At 42.1% G+C, this 16,758-nt stretch overlaps 1 long non-coding RNA gene across 1 annotated transcript; it reads left to right on the top strand.

The window, feature by feature from the left end:
- The first annotated feature begins 12,504 nt into the window (after nt 1–12,504).
- On the top strand, nt 12,505–15,369 carry LOC127297294 (uncharacterized). The gene is made up of 3 exons (XR_011744133.1): nt 12,505–12,780; nt 12,870–13,154; nt 13,790–15,369. It is a non-coding gene; the product is annotated as an uncharacterized lncRNA (long non-coding RNA).
- The last annotated feature ends 1,389 nt before the right edge of the window (nt 15,370–16,758 follow it).

Raw genomic sequence — 16,758 nt, 5'->3', positions numbered from 1 at the left:
ATCGAGCTGGACATCATCGCCATCACCATCATCATCATCTCCACCATCATCACCGCCGTCATCACCGCTGGACACCGCCACCGCCGTAGCAATTTGGGTTTGATCTTGATTGTTTGATAGGGGAAACTCTCCCGGTATCGATTCCTACTTGTTGTTGATGCTATTGAGTGAAACCATTGAACCAAGTTTATGTTCAGATTGTTATTCATCATCATATCACCTCTGATCATGTTCCGTATGATGTCTCGTGAGTAGTTCGTTTAGTTCTTGAGGACATGGGTGAAGTCTAAATGTTAGTAGTGAATTATGGTTGAGTAATATTCAATGGTGTGATATTTAAGTTGTGGTGTTATTCTTCTAGTGGTGTCATGTGAACGTCGACTACATGACACTTCACCATTTATGGGCCTAGGGGAATGCATCTTGTATTCGTTTGCCAATTGCGGGGTTGCCGGAGTGACAGAAACCTAAACCCCCGTTGGTATATCGATGCAGGAGGGATCGCAGGATCTCAGAGTTTAAGGCTGTGGTTAGATTTAATTCTTAATTACTTTCTTGTAGTTGCGGATGCTTGCAAGGGGTATAATCACAAGTATGTATTAGTCCTAGGAAGGGCGGTACATTAGCATAGGTTCACCCACACAACACTTATCACAACAATGAAGATTATTTAGCCATATGTAGCGAAAGCACTAGACTAAAATCCCGTGTGTCCTCGAGAACGTTTGGTCATTATAAGTAAACAAACCGGCTTGTCCTTTGTGCTAAAAAGGATTGGGCCACTCGCTGCAATTATTACTCTCGCACTTTACATACTCGTACTTTATTCAACTGTTACATCAAACCCCCCTGAATACTTGTCTGTGAGCATTTACAGTGAATCCTTCATCGAAACTGCTTGTCAACACCTTCTGCTCCTCGTTAGGATCGACATTCTTACTTATCGAAGATACTACGATACACCCCCTATACTTGTGGGTCATCAAGACTATTTTGGTAAGTGGAATTGGTAAGGAAAACCTTTACTGTTGTGCTGATTTTATTTCTGCCTGCTGCTATAAGTCATTATGGAGAGATCTTCTCTTCAATTTCTATTTGGGAAATCTACTACTACTGCAACGGTAGTGGATGAGGCGCCAGGTGAGGAAGTAATACCATATAAAATACCTATGAAAATTATTGAACGTGTTATGGATAACCGCTATGAAGGGGATGGAACTGTCCATCCCGGTGATCATTTACTGTTTTTGCATGAATTATGCGGGTTATTCAAATGTGCAGGTATTGCTATGGATGAAGTGAGGAAGAAACTATTCTCTTTGTCGCTGTCCGGTAAGGCGGCGCATTGGTATAAATTACTGGATAATGGGGATTCTCTTGAATGGAATGATATTGTGCCCCGGTTTTATTCTAAGTTCTATCCTCCAAGTGAAATTCATAAGGATCGGAATCGCATATATAATTTTTGGCCTCATGATGGAGAGAGTATTGCCCAAGCTTGGGGGAGATTGAAGTCTTTAATGCTCAAATGCCCCATTCATGAGCTTCCTGGTAATGTTATTATTGATAATTTCTATGCAAGACTTTCTTTTCAAGACAAGACCTTGCTGGATACTTCTTGTTCTGGATCATTTACACGCAACAAAGAAGAGTTTAAAAGGGACCTTCTTGATCGGATCCAAGAAAATACTGAAGGTTGGGAGAACGACAAGGATAGAGAATCAGGTATAATTTATGATTATAAATGCATTGAAGCTTTTATGGATACTGATAAATTTCGTAATATGAGTGCTATATATGGTCTTGATTCTCAAGTTGCTGTAAATCTTTATAAAGCTTTTGCCTCTCATTATGAATTGCCAAAGAAGAATTTTGATAAGTATCATGAACCGTATAAAGATAAAATTGATTCATCTATTAATAAATGCGTTGTAGTTGAAACTGCTGATCGTGTTATTCCTGAAGCTTATATTGAAAAAACTCCTTTCCCTGCTAAAATGAAAGAGTACTCTGTTATAAATAGTGCGGTTCATAAAAGTGAAAAGAAACCTGTAGAACCTGAAGAACAAATAAAAGTTGAACCTGCAGTTGCAATAATTAAAGATCTTGTGACTGAAAGTGTGGAGGATGGTCATATTATTTTCTGTGAAGATGCTTCTAATATTGTCTCACATCCTAATAAACCCAAACAAGCTAGTGTTCCTATGATATCTGTTAAAATTGGTGATCATTGTTATTATGGATTATGTGATATTGGTGCAAGTGTTAGTGCTATTCCGTATGAGCTTTACACGGAGATTATGCACGAAATTGATTCTTGTGAACTTGAAGATATTGATGTGGTTATTCAGCTGGCTAATAGAGAAACTATTTCTCCAATTGGTATTGTTCGAGATGTGGAAGTTTTATGCGGTAAGATTAAATATCCTGCTGACTTTTTGGTACTTGGTTCTGCTGCTAGTGATTATTGTCCTATTATTTTTGGTAGACCTTTTCTAAATACTTGTGGAGCTATTATAGATTGCAAGAAAGAGAAAATTTTGACTAAATTCGCTGGTGAATCTTATGAGTTTAACTTCTCTAAATTTACTAAAACTCCTTATAAAGCTGATTTGCCTAGTAATGATTTTAAAATGGAGCAATGTGCATCTATTGTTCTTGTTCCTAATAATCCTTTGCAGCAACATTTGGAGGATAGCGAGAGCAAAATTTTTAGGAAAGAAAGAGATGAGCTTGAGGAAATTTTTCTTCGCCAACCTATTCTCAAGCATGATTTATCGGTGGAAGATTTGGGTACAACACCGCCACCAAAGGAAGATCCTGTTTTTGATTTAAAGCCTTTACCTGATAATCTTAAATATGCTCATATTGATGATAAGAAAATATATCCTGTTATTATTAGTTCTAAGCTTTCAGAGATTGAGGAAGAAAGGTTATTGGAAATATTGAAGAAGCATCGAGGCGCTATTGGCTACACTCTTGATGATTTGAAGGGGATTTCTCCGTCTATATGCCAACATGCTATTAATATGGAAGATGATGCAAAGCCTGTTGTTGAACCTCAGCGTCGTCTAATTCCGAAGATGAAGGAAGTGGTAAGGAATGAGTTTTGCAGAGATGTGAAGAAACTAACCTTGTTCTTAATTGGGAGAAATGCCACTTTATGGTTAATGAAGGAATTGTATTGGGACATAAAATTTCTGAGAGAGGTATTGAAGTTGATAGAGCTAAAGTTGAAGCAATTGAGAAGATGCCCTATCCGAGGGATGTTAAAGGTATTCGTAGTGTTCTTGGTCATGCTGGGTTTTATAGGAGATTTATTAAAGATTTCTCCAAGATTTCAAAGCCTCTTACTAATCTTCTTCAAAAAGATGTACCATTTGTTTTTGATGACGATTGTAAGGAAGCTTTTGAAACTCTTAAGAAAGCCTTAACAACTGCTCCTATAGTTGAACCCCCTGATTGGAACTTACCCTTTGAAATTATGTGTGATGCTAGTGATTTTGCTGTAGGCGCTGTTCTTGGACAAATGAGTAGATAAAAAACTGAATGTTATTCATTATGCTAGTAAAACTCTTGATGCTGCTCAAAGAAATTATGCTACAACTGAAAAAGAATTATTAGCTGTAGTCTTTGCTTGTGATAAATTTAGATCTTATATTGTTGATTCAAAAGTTACTATTCATACTGATCATGCTGCAATTAGATACCTAATGACAAAGAAAGATGCTAAGCCTAGGCTTATTAGATGGGTACTTCTTTTGCAAGAATTTGATCTACATATTGTAGATAGGAAAGGTGCTGATAATCCTGTTGCTGATAATTTGTCTAGATTGGAAAATATTGCTTATGATCCTGTTCTCGTTAATGATAGTTTTCCAAATGAACAATTGGCTGTAATAAAGGTGAGCTCGCGAGACAAATTCTTGGTATGCTGATTATGCTAACTTTATTGTTTCCAAGTACTTGCCTCCAACCTTTTCAGCTCAGCAAAGGAGGAAATTCTTTTATGACTTGAGGCATTATTTCTGGGATGACCCACACTTATATAAAGAAGGAGTGGATGGTATTATGCGAAGATGTGTTCCTGAGTATGAACAACAAGAAATATTGAGTAAATGTCATGGTAGTGCTTATGGAGGACATCACGCTGGAGAAAGAACCGCGCAAAAGGTTTTACAATCAGGTTTTTATTGGCCAACTCTCTTCAAAGATGCGAGAAAGTTTATTTTATCTTGTGATGAATGCCAAAGGGTTGGTAATATCTCCAGACGCAATGAAATGCCTATGAATTATACTCTTGTTATTGAACCGTTTGATTGTTGGGGATTTGACTTCATGGGACCTTTTCCGTCTTCGGAAGGTAACACTCATATACTTGTTGCTGTTGATTATGTTACTAAATGGGTGGAAGCTATACCTACAAAAAGTGCTGATGGTGAGACCTCTTTAAGAATGCTCTTAGATATTATTTTTCCTAGATTTGGAGTACCTAGATATATTATGACGGATGGAGGTTCTCATTTTATTCATGGAGGTTTTAGAAAAACTCTTGCTAAGTATGGTATTAATCATAGAATTGCTTCTGCTTATCATCCTCAAACTAGTGGTCAAGTAGAATTATCAAATAGAGAGATTAAATCTATTTTGGGAAAGACCGTTAATAAAACTAGAAAGAATTGGGCTAGTAAATTGAAGGATGCACTTTGGGCTTATAGAACTGCTTATAAAAATCCCATGGGAATGTCACCTTATAAAATGGTTTATGGGAAAGCTTGTCATTTACCTCTAGAACTAGAGCACAAAGCTTATTGGGCTGTTAGAGAATTAAATAAAGATCCTAAACTTGCCGGTGATAAGAGGTTGTTGCAATTGAGTTCTCTAGATGAATGGAGAAGTGAAGCATATGAAAATGCTAAACTCTTTAAAGAGAAAGTTAAAAAATGGCATGATAGGAGGATTATCAAAAGAGAATTTAATATTGGGGATAAAGTCCTATTGTATCGGTCTCGTCTCGTATTCTTTGCAGTGGAAATTACTCTCGAAATGGGAAGGACCATATGTTGTCAAGGAGGTGTATCATTCAGAGCAATCAAAATTAGCTCTCTCCAAGGCAATGCTACGCAAGTGGTGAATGGACAAAGACTCAAGCATTATATCTCGGTGATTCTTATAATGTTGATGTTGATATTATTCAAGTGGAAACACCGGAGGCCTACATCAAAGGGCAAATTGACAAATCCGCCGTAACTCGACTTCGAATAGGTAACAAGATCGGTAATGAAAAGTACGCAATTTACTTTCCGAACTATATGTTTGCTGTTTTTGGAAAATATGAGAAATTACGAGTTCGAAACGGAGTGGAAAGGACGCACGAGGGGGTGCCACCATAGGGCGGCGCGGCCTGACCTGGGCCCGCGCCGGCCTATGGTTTGGCCGCCTCGTCGCCCCTTTCCGACTCTGGTTCGATCTGGTGCTTTCCTTTTGACGAGAAATTTTTTGCTATATAATCCCCCGGACCCCTGGAGGTCCGTATATCGTTTTCTCGACGTGTTTTGTTTCAAGCTGTTTCGCCAGATCTGTTTTCGGTTTAGAAGCACCATGGCCTCCAACAACAAGGGCAAGGGGCTTTTGGAGGAAGAGAAGGAGGTGCCATCGAGACAAGAGCAGCAAGCCGGAGGAAGCAAGCAAATCTTGGTGGGATCTCGTTGACACTCGACGTTCTTTTTCTCATAACCTGCAGGGACCTTTACCACCCGCTCTTAGCCTCGACTCTTTCCCCATGATGGAAGAAGTCATACGGATTACCGATGAGTTTTGTGATCAATATCGGGCTCTACGAAGAGAAGTGGAGATACTCCAGGAGGAGAATTGCCGTCTCCGAAGAATGATTGAATACCACTCGATTCGCGTCACAAGGTCGTCATCGCCAACTTCGGATAACAATGAATCTCTTCGAATCTTAGTGCAGAATTGTCAAGCTGAGAACTGAAGATGAAGGAGCTTATTAAGAAGCTCGGGAGGAGTTCATCACCATCATCGCCAAAGGAGTAATTCATCATCGGTATTGGCATCCCCTTGGTTTGTTCCAAGCTTGGGGAGTGCCGCGGTATCACATTATCACTACCTTTTACTTTTATTGTCAAGTAGTATCATATCATGAGTAGGGAAGTTATCATATAAGATGGGTTGCGTTTGGAAGTATCTCTCCTTTATTTGGTTATCTATGTATCCCTTGGTGTGAGTTATCGTTATGGAATATTAATGAGAAGTCTTATCATTTACATATTGCACATCTTATTTTAGTTTGCAATCTCTACTATATGATTCACCTTGTTGTTAGTATTGGTATCACTTTGGGAGCATTGAATAAATCTATTTGGTTTTGGCAAACTTAGCATTGGTCAATAGCAACAACACTTTGAGGTTTAAATAGAAAAGAGAAATACATGTAGATGTTTCATTGTCTTTCTTGTTAGCTCATAGCTTATTATTCTGAAGTTAAAATTGTTTGTACTTACAAGGAAGATGCATGATTGTTTCTATCACATGTATATTTGTTTGTTTCCTCGACTCTTATGCTTGCTAATTAACCTTGCTAGCCAAAGACCTGTACCGAGAGGGAATACTTCTCGTGCATCCAAACCTTAACCAAAACCTATGCCATTTGTGTCCACCATACCTACCTACTACATGGTATTTTCTCGCCATTCCAAGTAAATACTTCATGTGCTACCTTTAAACAATTCAAAACTTAGTATCTCTTATTTGTGTCAATGTTTCATAGCTCATGAGGAAGTATGTGGTGTTTTATCTTTCAATCTTGTTGGGCAACTTCCACCAATGGACTAGTGGCTTCACCCGCTTATCCAATAATTTTGCAAAAAGAGCTGGCAATGGGATTCCCAGTCCCAAATTGATTAAACTAAATAGACACTCCTCCATGGTATGTGATTGATGGACGGCACCCGAAGGATTCGGTTAGCCATGGCTTGTGTAAGCAAAGGTTGGGGGGAGTGTCATCATCATAATAAAGCTAAAATAAAAAGGCACTCCTTCATGGTATGAGATTGTTGGCAGGCACCCGAGGATTCGGTTAGCCATGGTTTGTGAAAGAAATGTTGGAAGGAGTGCCACACAAAATGAAAATAATATGGGAGCCGCTCTTAGGAGGTTGTCTGGCAAGGGGGTTAGAGTACCCGCTACCAATGTTGACAACAACAAACACCTCTCAAAATGTTACTTTTATTCTCTTTATATGATTGCAAAAATTGAAAAAGCTCTAGCACATGATTTAATCCCTGCTTCCCTCTGCGAAGGGCCTGTCTTTTACTTTATGTTGAGTCAGTAAACCTATTTCCCTCCATCTCAAGCAAGCATTTGAGTAGTTGTGATCAAACCATTATATTGTGATTTGCTACATCATGTCTTTTATTCTTCTTTGTTTAGTACAAGTTTTATCTGAATGAATATAGCTTTGCAAGTTATCAATGATCATGAGAAAACCATTATGATTGAGTATGCAAGTTGTGCCTTATAAACTTTAACATGGGAGCGCTGCTCAATGAGACATAATCTGTTAATTGTTCTCTGACCAAGAACGAAGTTTGCCATCACCAATTATGATTTCTTATGCACCTTTACTTGTGATTACCTTATACTTGTTTCAATATGAGTTATAAGAGATTGTTTACTATAATGTCCTGTGTGAATGAATATGATGCTTCTTGTCCGTATTTTATTCATCGACTCTTCACTCCATAAACATGTGGTCATGTCTATCGAGCTCCGCTTCGCTTGGGGACAAGCGAAGTCTAAGCTTGGGGGGAGTTGATACGTCCAATTTGCATCACTATTTTATATCATAATTTGCTGTTATTCATTGATATATTTCATATTGGGACACAATACTTATGTTATTTCATCTATTTTGCATGTTTCATCATTATTGGAGGATCGAACACCGGAGCCAGGATTCGCTGGAAAAAGCACCGTCGTAACGCAATATTTCGGAAGATCAACTACGGAAGGAAATTATACCAAAAATCCTATTTTTCATGATGACGAAGGAAGCTGAAGGAGGAGCTGTGGTGGGCCCACACCCTAGGGCGGCGCGGCCCAGTGCCCCGGCCGCGCCGGCCTATGGTCCTGGGGCCCACGACCCTTTTCGCCTCCTTTTCTTCGCCAAACCCTTCGTCCCGAAGACCTAAGCCACAGAGGGTACCTCGCGAAGAGTTACAGCCGCCTCTCGCGGGGCGGAGAACACCAGAGAGAAAAGAGCTCTCCGGCGGGCAGGAATCCGCCGGGAAATTCCCTCCGGGAGGGGGAAATCGACGCCATCGACACCGTCATCGAGCTGGACATCATCGCCATCACCATCATCATCATCTCCACCATCATCACCGCCGTCATCACCGCTGGACACCGCCACCGCCGTAGCAATTTGGGTTTGATCTTGATTGTTTGATAGGGGAAACTCTCCCGGTATCGATTCCTACTTGTTGTTGATGCTATTGAGTGAAACCATTGAACCAAGTTTATGTTCAGATTGTTATTCATCATCATATCACCTCTGATCATGTTCCGTATGATGTCTCGTGAGTAGTTCGTTTAGTTCTTGAGGACATGGGTGAAGTCTAAATGTTAGTAGTGAATTATGGTTGAGTAATATTCAATGGTGTGATATTTAAGTTGTGGTGTTATTCTTCTAGTGGTGTCATGTGAACGTCGACTACATGACACTTCACCATTTATGGGCCTAGGGGAATGCATCTTGTATTCGTTTGCCAATTGCGGGGTTGCCGGAGTGACAGAAACCTAAACCCCCGTTGGTATATCGATGCAGGAGGGATCGCGAGGATCTCGTAGTTTAAGGCTGTGGTTAGATTTAATTCTTAATTACTTTCTTGTAGTTGCGGATGCTTGCAAGGGGTATAATCACAAGTATGTATTAGTCCTAGGAAGGGCGGTACATTAGCATAGGTTCACCCACACAACACTTATCACAACAATGAAGATTATTTAGCCATATGTAGCGAAAGCACTAGACTAAAATCCCGTGTGTCCTCGAGAACGTTTGGTCATTATAAGTAAACAAACCGGCTTGTCCTTTGTGCTAAAAAGGATTGGGCCACTCGCTGCAATTATTACTCTCGCACTTTACATACTCGTACTTTATTCAACTGTTACATCAAACCCCCCTGAATACTTGTCTGTGAGCATTTACAGTGAATCCTTCATCGAAACTGCTTGTCAACACCTTCTGCTCCTCGTTGGGATCGACATTCTTACTTATCGAAGATACTACGATACACCCCCTATACTTGTGGGTCATCAATGCACAAAGCTGAATCTTATTGGATTTTATTGGATTTTCATTGTTTGACTAGATCCATACATGAAGTTTGACTTTGATATGCAAATGCATGTTGCAATATCAAGTTCTTACTTGATGCTATAGATCTAGAGGGTAATAGTACTCGTGTGAGGAAGCGACGAACTCTGGAAGATTCCGAAGACAAGAGGAAGGTTCATCAGAGAAAGGAAGCAAAGTTGTGGGAAGTAACCACAATACTCTGAAGATAGTACCAACCAAAGCTCATGCTTTACCTCAACAGAGGAGTACTTTAGTACATAAGAAGCATGAAGGTGAGAAATCTGGTGATTATGGTAAAGCTTAAGCAGATCCATAGTCAACATAGAAGAGGGAATGCATGGGAAATCACTTAGGATACTATAATCATAGTGTCAGCTAGTGGTTTTCTTGCAACAATAAACCCTCGAAGAAAGGAAGATGACCTATGAAACCATAGCAGATATAAAAAGACCATAGTTGATATGAGAAGACCACAATTGGTGTAGGATCAATATTGGAAGATAGAGTAGAAGATGTCTCGTCCAATTAATCAAAACTTATATTAGAATCCATTTTTATATAACAAATAGCCACCATTGGTACCCAGTAGTCCACCATTGGAGTATTCATACCAAGAAGTTATGAACAAATAAAATTTTGTTAGCCAAATAACAATAACCTATAATCATTTAGTTGAAGGATTCACATTGGATGTCCACAAATTGAGTGGATACACCCCAAACCTTCTTCACAAGACCTTATAAAAATATAAACCATAAGCTACACCTAGACTAATATTCTAACCATAAGTCCAATGGTTGGAAGAAAAGGAGTGGAAGACCATAAGAAAACTCTAAGGGGTAGAGTAAAGATTGAGTTGAATATACAATTACTCAATACTTTAAGCTAGATAGAAGCAGAATGTCTGAACTGAGAGGAAGTTCAATCTTATTTTTATAAGATTGTTGAACACTACTTTTAGAAGGATGTCAGACCAGAAGCCGAGGTTTATACCTCAAGGAAGTAAGAAGTGGATTATAACTTGAGAAAGTGGGTAGTGTTTACTCAGAAGTACTAAAGCTCAAGTAAGATAAGTATAATGAAGTTGGACGAAGAAAATACCATAGACCAAATATAGCTCAAGAAGGCCAAAGACTGAAGTAGATTGACCATACCAAAATCAAAGCCTAATAGAATGATTCCTTTCATGGAACCTAAATAACCCAAAATAGTCAGAGGTATCAACCATAAATCTATGATTGGATGGACTAAATGAGTCTAATCCATTCTTAGAGGAATAACCCATCATGATCATTCCATGTTAAGTACCTTACTAGTACCATTATTGCAGTTTTGGTAGTAAGGGAAAACAAAGACCTATTTTATCAAATAGGAGAATGTTATCCAATTAGTCCTCAATTAAGACTGTCAGGACCAGAAGAAGTCCTAATCAATCTTCAATGAGAAAGGAAACAAGCTTATAGAGTTGGAAGAGATCAATGAATCAAAGTAAGAACCATGGCTCAGAGACAGGTATTATTAGATTTCAGAAGAAAATCATAGAACTGGAGTAAGAAACTAATGTTCGGAGACAAACCCTAATGGATTCCAGGAAGAATCTGGACAAGGGATATATTAAATTATATCCAGTGAGATCACCAAGGAGTTTGAGAAAAGATGTAGTCTGCACAAGACAGATCCACACTCCGAAACGTGAGAGATATCAAACTTCGAGGACGAAGTTTAGTTTAAGGGGTAGAGACTGTAATATCCCAGGTAATGGGGTTACAAAAATAGAGGAAACAGATGTGTGCATTGCATTCATGCATAGAAAATCTGGGGAATTTTCGCGCTTTAAAGTAAAAGAGTCACAGTAACTGAAGTTTCACTTGACCTTGGTGGAATTGAAGTAGCTCATCAAGTCAAGCGCTACAAACCTCAATGTGACTTTGCTAAAACCTTGTTTTGGGTAGGGATAATTTGATCTAAGGGGTTAGATCAAATGGAGCTAATACTCAACACAACAACACTTTACTCAATGATCAAATGCTTGATCTTATAAAAGATTATAATATGGTAATCCTTACCATAACATATGAACATACATCTATTTGGAAATCAAGTAACAATAAATGGAGAAACCATTCTTCACTTATCTTGTCCATGTCTTAAACTAATCCTTGATCCTACCATGAACCTCATGGTATTCATTCTACTTTTGTCTTGGAAACAAAACAAGGAGATCAAACCTAGAGATATATATCTTTCTCTATTCCATATTACTATACATCAAACCTAGAGAGGTGAGAGTCCTATTTCATTTAAGGAAGCAATGACAAACCTAGAGGCAAACCTTGGATATACATATCCATATGATCACAACATCATCCTCAAGAGGAATCCTAGGATGTTATTGAAGTCTTTCCCCAAATGAGAGAGAGCACTCATACCAATCTTAGCTTTACCTATTTAAGAATAAAGGACAACCATTGAACTAAAGTATTAGGAGTTAAACCATATCATTTGGGAGTGGTGAGTTAGCCAATACCAAATGGAGTGTAACGGCCCAGGGTAGCACCCCTATTAGATTTGCTTGTGTTTTTATTTTGTGCATCATCATGGCATCATGCATGCATCACATCCATGTTTTAACAAAATAAAATTATTTTTATTAAACCCTATTTTGTTGTTCAAACTCCTCCCCTCTTTTATTTCAAATTATACCCATCCTTTCTCTGTTTAATTTCACAACTAAAATCTATTTACAAATGGTTTTGAAAACAAACAAACAAAAACAAAACAGTTTTAAAATAAAAATAAAAAGGGAGCAGACCTCCCAACCGGCCAGGCCTGGGAAGGCCCAGCCGGCAGCCCTCTCCCTCTCTTCCCCGGTGGCCCATCTCTCTCTTTGGCCTCCCTCCTTTCCTCTCTCCTGCGGCCTGGCCCAGCCCAGCTCGGCCCATCCTGCAGCCCGTACCCCTTCGATGGCAAGGAGAAGAGCTCGTTGTCGTCTTCTCCAAAAGCGAGCACGCAGAGTGCGTGACCGTGGTCCTCCACCGCACCAACCACCGCGCCTCCCTCCTCCCCTTTTTAATCCCCTCCTCGAGGCTCCTGGAACCCTAGCCTCTCTCCCTCTTCGCGCCGCCGCCCCATCTCCCACTTTTTTTTTTTTCTCTGAGAGCAAGCCCGAGAACCACCGCCCCTTCTTCGCCATGGCGCCGTCGCTCCGGCCGTCCCCTCGCCAAGACAAGAGCATCAGGAGATGCGCCTCGCCTCCCTCGTCATCCTCCCCGAAGGAATCGAGCCCGGGCGCCTCGTGTCGTCGCCAAGCTCGCCGATTCCGCGCGCCGGCCACCGCGTTTCGACGTTGATTCCGGCGACCACCGACCTCCTCCGCCCCTTCTGAGCACGCCATCGGGCTCCTGGTGAGCTCGCGCTCCTCCTAGACATCTTAACCCTCTTCATTGCTTCTGGGTTCTCCTCCTCACCTTGATGCCGTCCGTCTCCGCCGCAGGCCTCGACGCCGGCGCTTCTCCGGCGACCCCCTTCCGACGACGCCGCCCCCATCTGGTCCGCGCCGCCAAGGCACACCCGGCGCCCTCTCCCTCGCTTCCTGGGAGCCCCTATAGCGCCCGCGCGCCACGCCGCCGACCCGCGGTGACCACCGTCCTCTGGAACGCGCCCGGCATCGAGCAGTTGGTGTGCAGCCGCAGATGCTTTGCCACGTCGTGCGCCACGTCGTCTGCCACATCAGCGCGCCGGCCCCATCCGTCATCTTCTGGGTCTAGGAACCCCTCCGGTGAGAATCTCCACCAGATCTGGATCTGGATACTTTTGCATCCAGGCCCTCCCTTTCTTCTGCAACCAACCCGCCGTCCCTAGCTCGGATGGTTTTCAACAAAACCCCCTGCACATTTTACAAACGAACCCGGGGCCCCTCCCCTGGTTAAACTTTATTTTCGGGTCCTTTCCCTAATAAAATAAATCCTGTATTTTCTATTTCAACTAATAAAATCAATCTGTTAATAACTTTTAAATGGTAATTCGAAATGAAAAGTGTTATATATGAAAATTGATCAGAAAAACATAAGGATCATGAATATGCCATCTATATGCCTGTTTGCATCTCGCATCATGTCGCGCATTGATAGTTATGCATGTTCACCTAACATATATGCGGAGTATTTCGGACACCGACTAGGTTTCCCGCTCCGTTAAACTTTGAAGTAGCTCACCCTTGCCATATCGTGCCATGCTAATCAACAATTAAATTTGCCGGTAGAAAATGCAACTCCAACCCTAACTTGTTTGTCCGGGGTTCCGATTAATATGGATAAGTTGCACCGCATCATCCTTGCCATGTCATGCATATCATCTTGAGCATGCTGGTTCTTTATCCATAGTAGTAAGACTTGCATACGTTGTGTGTTCCAGCATTTGCTTCTTCCCGGATAGGATCACGAAGTGGTGATGTGAGATACGACGAGTTCTCCGACAAGTTCTTCTGCAGCTTTTCAAAGGCGAGCCCACCCCTTCACCTATTTTACTTTTACATGCTCTTTTGATCTATTGCTATCCTTATGTTGCGATTCTGTTGTGTCACGTGTCCTATCCACCTGTTATCTATATGTCCGAGATACACCTCCTCGCCCTACCTATTGTTTGTTGTTTGCCAACTTTGCGAGTCGTAGGCGAGTTTAGGGTCTTGTTGATATCTCGAGATGTTCGGGATATCTTGTTGGGAGGTTTTCACATGCTTTATCAGTTGTTGGAGATACACATGCTTTACTTAATTGTTAACAACTAAAATTGTAAGCAGAGGCATCTGTGAGCCCTTTGCGAAAGCATCGGAACTTTGACTCGCTAATGTCCCCTAGGATCCGAGTTCTTGTTATCTGTTCCGAGATTGAGCGCTCTACCCGTACGTGGGGGAGTGGGACCCCCATCACCCACTACCTTTCCTCGAGTCTGTTTATTGGGAGCCACAACCTTGGTTTTATTTGCTCATATGCACGATGCACGATTTACTTCCTGTTGCCTTCGGGTGTTTATATTATGTACTGTACTCATATCGTGGAACGATTAGCGAAAGCAGGTTGTTCACACTTAGCTTAGCCGTTGGCACAAACCTCTGGGTCCGTATCGGAGTACGGCCGAACTTCGTCACGGGTAGCTTAGTGGGGTGGCTCCCCTTAAACTTTCTCTTGCATTGGGAACGGTCTTGATGTGAGACTCCACCTGTAGTAAGTGGGTTCGAGCATGCGTATGGTTACATTTGGGCAACCCCTGCAGGGTGTACATCTTATCGATAAGCCGTGTCCGCGGTTATGGACGACTTGGAATTGTATGACTTGATCATAGAACAACTTGCACCTTATACTTGTTGTTAATAATCTGATAATAACTTGATTAGTAATATAGCATTACTACAACCGATACCTAATACTTGTCCACCGTTGAGTGCCTCTTACATTGCCTCTTCGCTTTGTTGAAGGGGATATGTGTATTTGGTTGGGTTATGTTTGTGTAGTATTTATCTGTTACCTTGTGCGCTCTCTTATCTTCTCTGAGTAGACGGATGTTGTAGCGTGTCTCTATTGGATAGTAGCTTTGCTGCCGCTAAACTCCACATATAGCCGGGTGAAGTTTATACCGCCCACCAGCGAGCATAGCTGGTCTTGTCTCGCAAGTACGTGCCAATGGTACTTACCCTCGCTTTCTCTTTCTCTTTTGTCTCCTCCCCCTTTTGTCGGCAACCGATGGCCCGACTTTGACAGGTACGAGATGACGACGTTAGCAAGGTTACCCTTCCGGCTTGGCCTGGGCAGGGTTATGGACGCCACTGGTTATCTTCAGGACTCTTAGTCCAATTTGTATCTTGTCCGTACTCGGACGCGTTTGATCTTCTGTATGATTTGGATCTTTGTATGTATCTATTTGTATCTTGACTCGTTGGAGTCGTTGTTGTAATATATGTATCTTGTGGGCTCTATTGTAATCTTGTTGTAATGTTACCGCTCGTGTTAATTCCTCTGGCATCACGTGTGTGATTCTTCGCGCACGCCGTGTCGGAGGGCGTCTCTGAATCGATATCATGCGGATTTCGGCGGGTTCGCTGGGATCCTCATGGTACCGGTTCCGGGGCGTCACAAGTTGGTATCAGAGCTCAGGTTGACGGTACCCCACTGGTCCGAGCCTGTAGGATAACCTTGCCAACGGACGTTGTTGTGTCTAGTGTCGAAACTATTTTCTAAAATTTGTTGGATAGATCTGATTAGATCTGATTTTTCTCCTTACCTAATTCTTGCTCCTCTTATCCTTGCGAGTTTTGAGTCTTCTCTCTTATCTTCTTCTCCGAGTCTTAGTTTTCTACGCGGGTTGGACGATCTATGCCCTTATCCTATTAGGTCCGATCTTCGGAGGATCCCGATGGAAGCGCATCATCAACAGCGGAAGAAGGACTTCTTGTTAGTGGTGTCGCCCGATCAGCATGGAGCAAGAATTCTTGTTAGTGGTGTCGAGGAGATCGACACGTCGCCTGAAGACCCGATAGTTCACCTCTCTCCCCCGTACCTTGAGGTGGAACCTCGGGGCGAGGTTCCTTGTTAGTGGTGTCGATTGTAACGGCCCAGGGTAGCACCCCTATTAGATTTGCTTGTGTTTTTATTTTGTGCATCATCATGGCATCATGCATGCATCACATCCATGTTTTAACAAAATAAAATTATTTTTATTAAACCCTATTTTGTTGTTCAAACTCCTCCCCTCTTTTATTTCAAATTATACCCATCCTTTCTCTGTTTAATTTCACAACTAAAATCTATTTACAAATGGTTTTGAAAACAAACAAACAAAAACAAAACAGTTTTAAAATAAAAATAAAAAGGGAGCAGACCTCCCAACCGGCCAGGCCTGGGAAGGCCCAGCCGGCAGCCCTCTCCCTCTCTTCCCCGGTGGCCCATCTCTCTCTTTGGCCTCCCTCCTTTCCTCTCTCCTGCGGCCTGGCCCAGCCCAGCTCGGCCCATCCTGCAGCCCGTACCCCTTCGATGGCAAGGAGAAGAGCTCGTTGTCGTCTTCTCCAAAAGCGAGCACGCAGAGTGCGTGACCGTGGTCCTCCACCGCACCAACCACCGCGCCTCCCTCCTCCCCTTTTTAATCCCCTCCTCGAGGCTCCTGGAACCCTAGCCTCTCTCCCTCTTCGCGCCGCCGCCCCATCTCCCACTTTTTTTTTTTCTCTGAGAGCAAGCCCGAGAACCACCGCCCCTTCTTCGCCATGGCGCCGTCGCTCCGGCCGTCCCCTCGCCAAGACAAGAGCATCAGGAGATGCGCCTCGCCTCCCTCGTCATCCTCCCCGAAGGAATCGAGCCCGGGCGCCTCGTGTCGTCGCCAAGCTCGCCGATTCC

Source organism: Lolium perenne, chromosome 4 (genome assembly GCF_019359855.2).
Source record: "Lolium perenne isolate Kyuss_39 chromosome 4, Kyuss_2.0, whole genome shotgun sequence".
NCBI classification, from domain to species: Eukaryota; Viridiplantae; Streptophyta; class Magnoliopsida; order Poales; family Poaceae; genus Lolium; species Lolium perenne.
Note: the sequence above shows the minus strand (reverse complement) of the source record. Positions and strands in the feature narration are given on the sequence as shown.